Here is a 5,740-nt window from a genome sequence, read left to right on the forward strand (position 1 = left end):
GGAAGTGAGATGAGGTTGATGAAGGGGAGTTGGGTTGGGAATGATAGATGAGGATGGGGAGATAAATGGGGAAATGTGAGGATGGGGAGGATAGTTGGGGAACTGGGGTAAGGTTGAGGGGTAGGTTGAGAACTGGGGTGGTGCTGTGGGTGGGATAGGTGGGGTGAAGATGTGGAGAGATAGGTAGGGAAGTGGGTGAGATTGGGGGGCAGCATTAATATGAGAGCAATCTGGTTTATTGAAATGACAAGCAACTGCAAGTCTGGTGTCCTCCCATGTACAAAACTGGTGTCCTACAAAACAATCATCTAGTTTGTGTTTGGTCTCACCAATGCAAAGGAGACTGCACTGTGAGCAGTGAATAGAGTAAACTTGATTAAAGGAAGCACTAATAAAATGCTGTTTCACCTGGAAGGTTTGTGTTGGGGTCTTGCAGAGTGAGGATTAAGGAGATGAGTAGGCTATTCCTACACCTTCTGCAATTGCATTGGAAGATGCCATGGTTGAATTAGAAAATGTTAAGTATAATGGAATAGACCATGATGTCAAAGAGAAAATGGTCTCTGAAATACTGAAAGTGAAGGAGAGGGGAAGATGTGTTTGTTGATGGCATCTTGTTGGAGGTGGCAAAAATTATGGAGGATGATCCTTAGAATGCGGAGGTTAGTGTGGTAGAAAATGAAGTTAACTTGAATGGTATCATTGGGATGGAGGGGAAAGGTGAGGGCTGAAGTGCAGAATATGGTTTGGACACAGCTGAGGGCCCTGTCAACCACCATAAGGGGGAATTTCTCTGTTGAGGAAAAAGGAAAGCATATTGGAAGTACCCTAATGGAAGGTGACATTGAAATAGATCTGACAGATACAGATAAACTGGGAGAATGGGATGGAATTCTTGCCAGCTGTAATGTTTCAATGAAGCCAAACACAAACTCAAGGAGCAACGTCTCATTTTCTGCTTAGGCGCTTTATAGCCTCTAAGGCTCAATGTTGAACTTCGCAACTTCAGAGGCTTACCATATGTTGGTTCAATTTTTCTCTCCCTCCTCTCCATCCACACACATGCATACACACACACACACGACCTTGTTCTGTTTCTGTTTTGATTTACTTTGTTCTTGGTAGAGAAAATCCATTTTTCCCCTTTCACATAATAGTTTACACTCATTTTACAATTCTATTTCTCTTTCACCATGATTAATTCTATTGTCTTTTGTACTGGGCCTCTGTATGTTTCCCTTGCCCTTCCTCCACCTTCATCAAAAGTATACTTTTTAAAAATTTACAACCCTTTCAATTCTGAAGTCATTCCTGACTCAAAATGTTAACTGATACTGCCATACTCACATCCTTCCTGTAGTACGGTGACCAAAAATGCACTCAGTACTGCAGCTTTGGCCTAATTAACATATGTACAATTCCATCATAACTTCTTTGCTCTTCCTTTGAGTATTAAGCCAGTCAATGATTTTTATTCTGTCATCATTCTTTAAATTTATGCGTTTAAGTTCCAAGTGTCCATTATTTTCGACTACATATAGCCAAATTATGTTACTGTGGCAAGCACTCTCCAGTAGCTGGAATTGTTTATGCTGCATTCCCAACTTAGAACACCAGAGAGTGCCAGAGCCATATAAAAGTCTGGGAATGGGACGGATATGCAGGTTATTACTAACAGGTGACAATTTACCAGTATTATCCTAGCAATGTAGGGAGTATACATATCTATGAAGTTTGAGGTCCTTGGTGCTAATCGGCTACATAATGTGTAGCAGAAAGTAGTAGGAGTTAGTATCCTGATTCCTTTCTTAATGTTCATTCCTGCAATTTGAATGGTCAGAGAGGCAAACTAATCAAATCTTGGGCATATAAACAAAGGAGAAAGTGAGGACTGCAGATGCTGGAAAGCAGAATGTTGTGCTGCAGAAGCACAGTAGGTCAGGCCACATCCAATGAGCAGGAGAATCAACATTTTAGGCATAAACCTTTCATCAGGAAGGGCTTACGCCCGAAACATCGATTCTCCTGCTCCTCGGATACTGCTTGACCTACTTTGCCTTTCCAGCACCACACTCGACATATAAGCAAAGGGATTGAACACATACACCAAGAAGTGGCAATAAGCATTGCTGTGGCCTCACCAGGAGTGTAGAATAAAAGCAAAATACTCCAGATATTGGAAATCTGAAGCAAACATATAGATAAGTTGAAGAACATGTCTGTAGAAGAGTCATTCCAAATTCAAAACCTTACTCTGTTTCTCTCTCCACAGATGCTGAGTTTCTTCAGCATTCTCTGTGTTTGATTCTGGAGTAGAGAAGGTGATTAAGGATATGGGATGCATTCTTTCATTTTACTATATAATACAATATATCCCTAGAATAAGTTCAAGCATGAAATTTTAAAACTTAAGGCACAGCTAAAGTACACCATTTGGTCACCTACAGAAGGGATACAATCACACCATAGAAATGATATAGAGGAGATTGACTAGGATGTTGCCAAGACTGGCAAATGTTAGCTATTGTGAAATGCATGTTGAAGAGCAATGGATATTCAATTTAATTTAAAAGGCTGAGGAAACTGGCATTAGATTAGATAGTTTAATCAAGGTGGCTGATTGGCTTCTTCCTGTGCCATAGGTTTCTACTCTGTTCAATTCTGGTCAACTTATGACAGCAGGCCACACAATAAACCATACCTATTGGTCACAGCTCTAATGAAGAGTCATCTAGAGTCGAAACGTTAGCTTGCTCACTTTATGCGAGTTTTAGTTGACCTGCTGTGATTGTCAGAATTTGTTGTCTTCATTATAGGAAGTTGTCGTTGGTCATGTCTCTGTGGCGCAATCGGTTAGCGCGTTCGGCTGTTAACCGAAAGGTTGGTGGTTCGAGCCCACCCAGGGACGACTTATTTTTAAGAGAGGATGACTTGAAAACACTAAGTTTGAGGCAATCTTTCTGTTTCTTTGGTATTTTTTCCTCCCACTGCAATCCATTTCTAGCTATATCTCTAACCAACTGTTTTTAGGCATTTCAACCTTAATTTTGAGGCGAAATATTTATCTTGCAATAGGAAGAGACATAACATTTCCCTCCGACCACGTGAAAGGCAGAACTTATGAAATGGATCGTTTTTAAAGAGATAATTGCTTTCCTTCCGCTACTTAAGGTTATAGCAATTTTGCAATTCATTCGACGGTTTATTTGTAGCTAGGTAAAAACAATGACTGCACGTCGATTTTGCCTGTCCTCGGATGCTGCCTGGTTTATTTATAGCTGTCTGGTCAAAGCACACGTTTTACTACAATTCAATCTTATGCACTTTTTTTAAAAAACGCCATTTTTGTATCAGCTGAAAAGTAATGATTGTATAAGATACATGTCGATCAGGGCACGGGAAATATTAGTGCATTTATTCCAGTATGAGAGGGTTTGTTGCAGTTTCTATTCAGTCTCTTCATGATGTTGCCCTCCTCTGTAAAGAAGAATGTCAGGTCGCGAAAAAAACAGAACGGTTTAGAAAGGAGATCAGGGTTTCTTTGGGTTGGCACATACAAGACGGAGCAAATGGTCCTGTCCTGTGCTGTATCCCTTCTATAGTTCTGTGGAACATTCAAACAAATATCATGTCAATGAGAAGATCTGCATGACCACACTGCTCAGCTTGATTAGATAGTGCGAAAGTAACCGTGTTTGTCAGCCGAAATAGCTCAGTTGGGAGAGCGTTAGACTGAAGATCTAAAGGTCCCTGGTTCAATCCCGGGTTTCGGCAGGTGGCAATCACTTTTGGAGGATGCTAGTTTTCAGTGCTAAAAGGCAATGGTAATATCGTGATGAATAGGAGCAACAGCAGGGCAAATGGTGAAAAAAATTCCAACTGAAAGCTTGTAATGATTTATAATTACGTTATCTTTCATCGAGCGAACTTTTTTCTTTATTAAAGCCATAACAGCACGGAATCAGACCTGTTCTGGAATTCATGTTTGTGTCCATGCTTTCAGTGCAGGCTTCGGGGCATGTTTCAGTCAATGCCGACCATAATCCCAAACTAAACCAGTCCCACCAGCCTGATATTGAGCCATGTCCCTCTTATTCCAATGTCGTTTAAACCTTATAATTATCACATGCATACTGCTTCGGGAAGTTCATTTCACACGCAAACCACCCTTACCTAAACTTTGTTCCTTAAATACCTGTACTTCAAAATGGACTTGGCAAAGAGAAAATGGCAAAAACAAAACAATGGATTGTATCACGACTTCCAGGAGAGAAAAAGCAAAATGCAGAGACGTAACAAAACATGCCGAAACCCGGGATTGAACCAGGGACCTTTAGATCTTCAGTCTAACGCTCTCCCAACTGAGCTATTTCGGCTGACTTGGATGCTATCTTCTCAGGCTTCACTGTGAAGGCTAGATCTACATTAGCACTGAGCTAAAGGAGGTATTTGAAATTTTAGCAGGCCTGAACGTAAATAAATCCCTCAATGTCAACGAGATGCATTCCAGTTTTTTGTGATAGACAAGGGAGTGGATTGTAGGGCCTCTGACATTAATTTTCAAATCCTTTCTAGCCATAGGAGGGGCACCGGAGGTCTGGAGGACAGCTAATGTGGGAGCATTATTCAAAAATAATGTTACAGAGGAACTAGAAAACTAGGAGAAAGTGAGGACCGCAGATGCTGGAGATCAGAGTCAAAACGTGTGGTGCAGACCGACTGTTTTTTTCCAGTGCCATACATTTTGACGTAAACCAGGAAACGAAAGGCCAGCCATCGAGTATAACATTGTGTTAGGGAGTCTGTAGGCAACCATTCTGAGGGATAAAGTTAATCTCCACTTGACCATGCATGGATGAGTTGAGGATAGTCAGCGTGGCTTAGTAAGGGAAATCATGTCCAACAGTTAATTGAATTTTTCAATCAGGTGACCAGATATGTAGATGAGGGGAGTGCAGTTGATCCCTTGGTGTCCAGGGAAATTTGGCAAGTTAGATCATAATTGGCAAAGTGACTGGAAGCCTGCTTCCAGTGGTGTTCCATAGATTTCACTGCTGGGTCCTTTGATGTTTGCTGTGTACAATAGTATTCTTGACATGAATGTATGAGGTATGATCTGTAAGTTCACAGGTGACATGTAATTGGTGATGCGGTATATATCGAGAAAGAAAGCTTTAGGCCAAAGGACAATGTAGATGTACTGATCAGATAGGCTGAGTAGTGTCAAATGGAAGTTAATCCTGAAAAGTCTAAGGGGATGCAATTTGTGTGGAGTACATGTTGAATGGTAAGACCCAAGGAAGTCTCCTTAGGGCAGGCAATGAGGTACATAGATGAAGGGCATAGATGGAGTAGAAAGAAAGAAACCTTTTCCTCTAATAGATAGATGGAATAATGATCAATAACCAAGGGACATAGATTTAAAGGGGATTTGAGGAAAACCAGCTTTGCACCCTGAGGAATGGTGGCTGGGACTCACTGCCCGAAAGTGTGGTAGAGAACCTAAAATGCCATGACATGGAAGATGACACCAAAATTGGCAATGTAGTGAACAGTCAAGAGGGTTACCTGAGGGTACAACGGGACTTTAATCAGATGGGCAGACGGGCCATTGAATGGCAGATGGGGTTAATTTAGATAAATGTGAGTGCTACATTTTGGAAAGGCAAATCAGGACAGAATTTACACACCTAATGGACAGAATAAAGAGACTTTGGACTGCACGTTCAAAGCTCCTTGA

At 41.2% G+C, this 5,740-nt stretch overlaps 3 non-coding genes across 3 annotated transcripts; 2 read left to right on the forward strand and 1 right to left on the reverse strand.

Annotated features, from left to right (window-relative positions):
* The first annotated feature begins 2,834 nt into the window (after window positions 1–2,834).
* On the forward strand, window positions 2,835–2,908 carry trnan-guu. Its single transcript has one exon. It is a non-coding gene; the product is annotated as a tRNA-Asn (tRNA).
* Window positions 2,909–3,701: 793 nt separating this feature from the next.
* trnaf-gaa lies at window positions 3,702–3,774 on the forward strand. The gene has a single exon. It is a non-coding gene; the product is annotated as a tRNA-Phe (tRNA).
* Window positions 3,775–4,303: 529 nt separating this feature from the next.
* Window positions 4,304–4,376, reverse strand: trnaf-gaa. The gene has a single exon. It is a non-coding gene; the product is annotated as a tRNA-Phe (tRNA).
* Between the last annotated feature and the right edge of the window lie 1,364 nt (window positions 4,377–5,740).

Source organism: Chiloscyllium plagiosum, chromosome 18 (genome assembly GCF_004010195.1).
Source record: "Chiloscyllium plagiosum isolate BGI_BamShark_2017 chromosome 18, ASM401019v2, whole genome shotgun sequence".
Classification (NCBI taxonomy): domain Eukaryota; kingdom Metazoa; phylum Chordata; class Chondrichthyes; order Orectolobiformes; family Hemiscylliidae; genus Chiloscyllium; species Chiloscyllium plagiosum.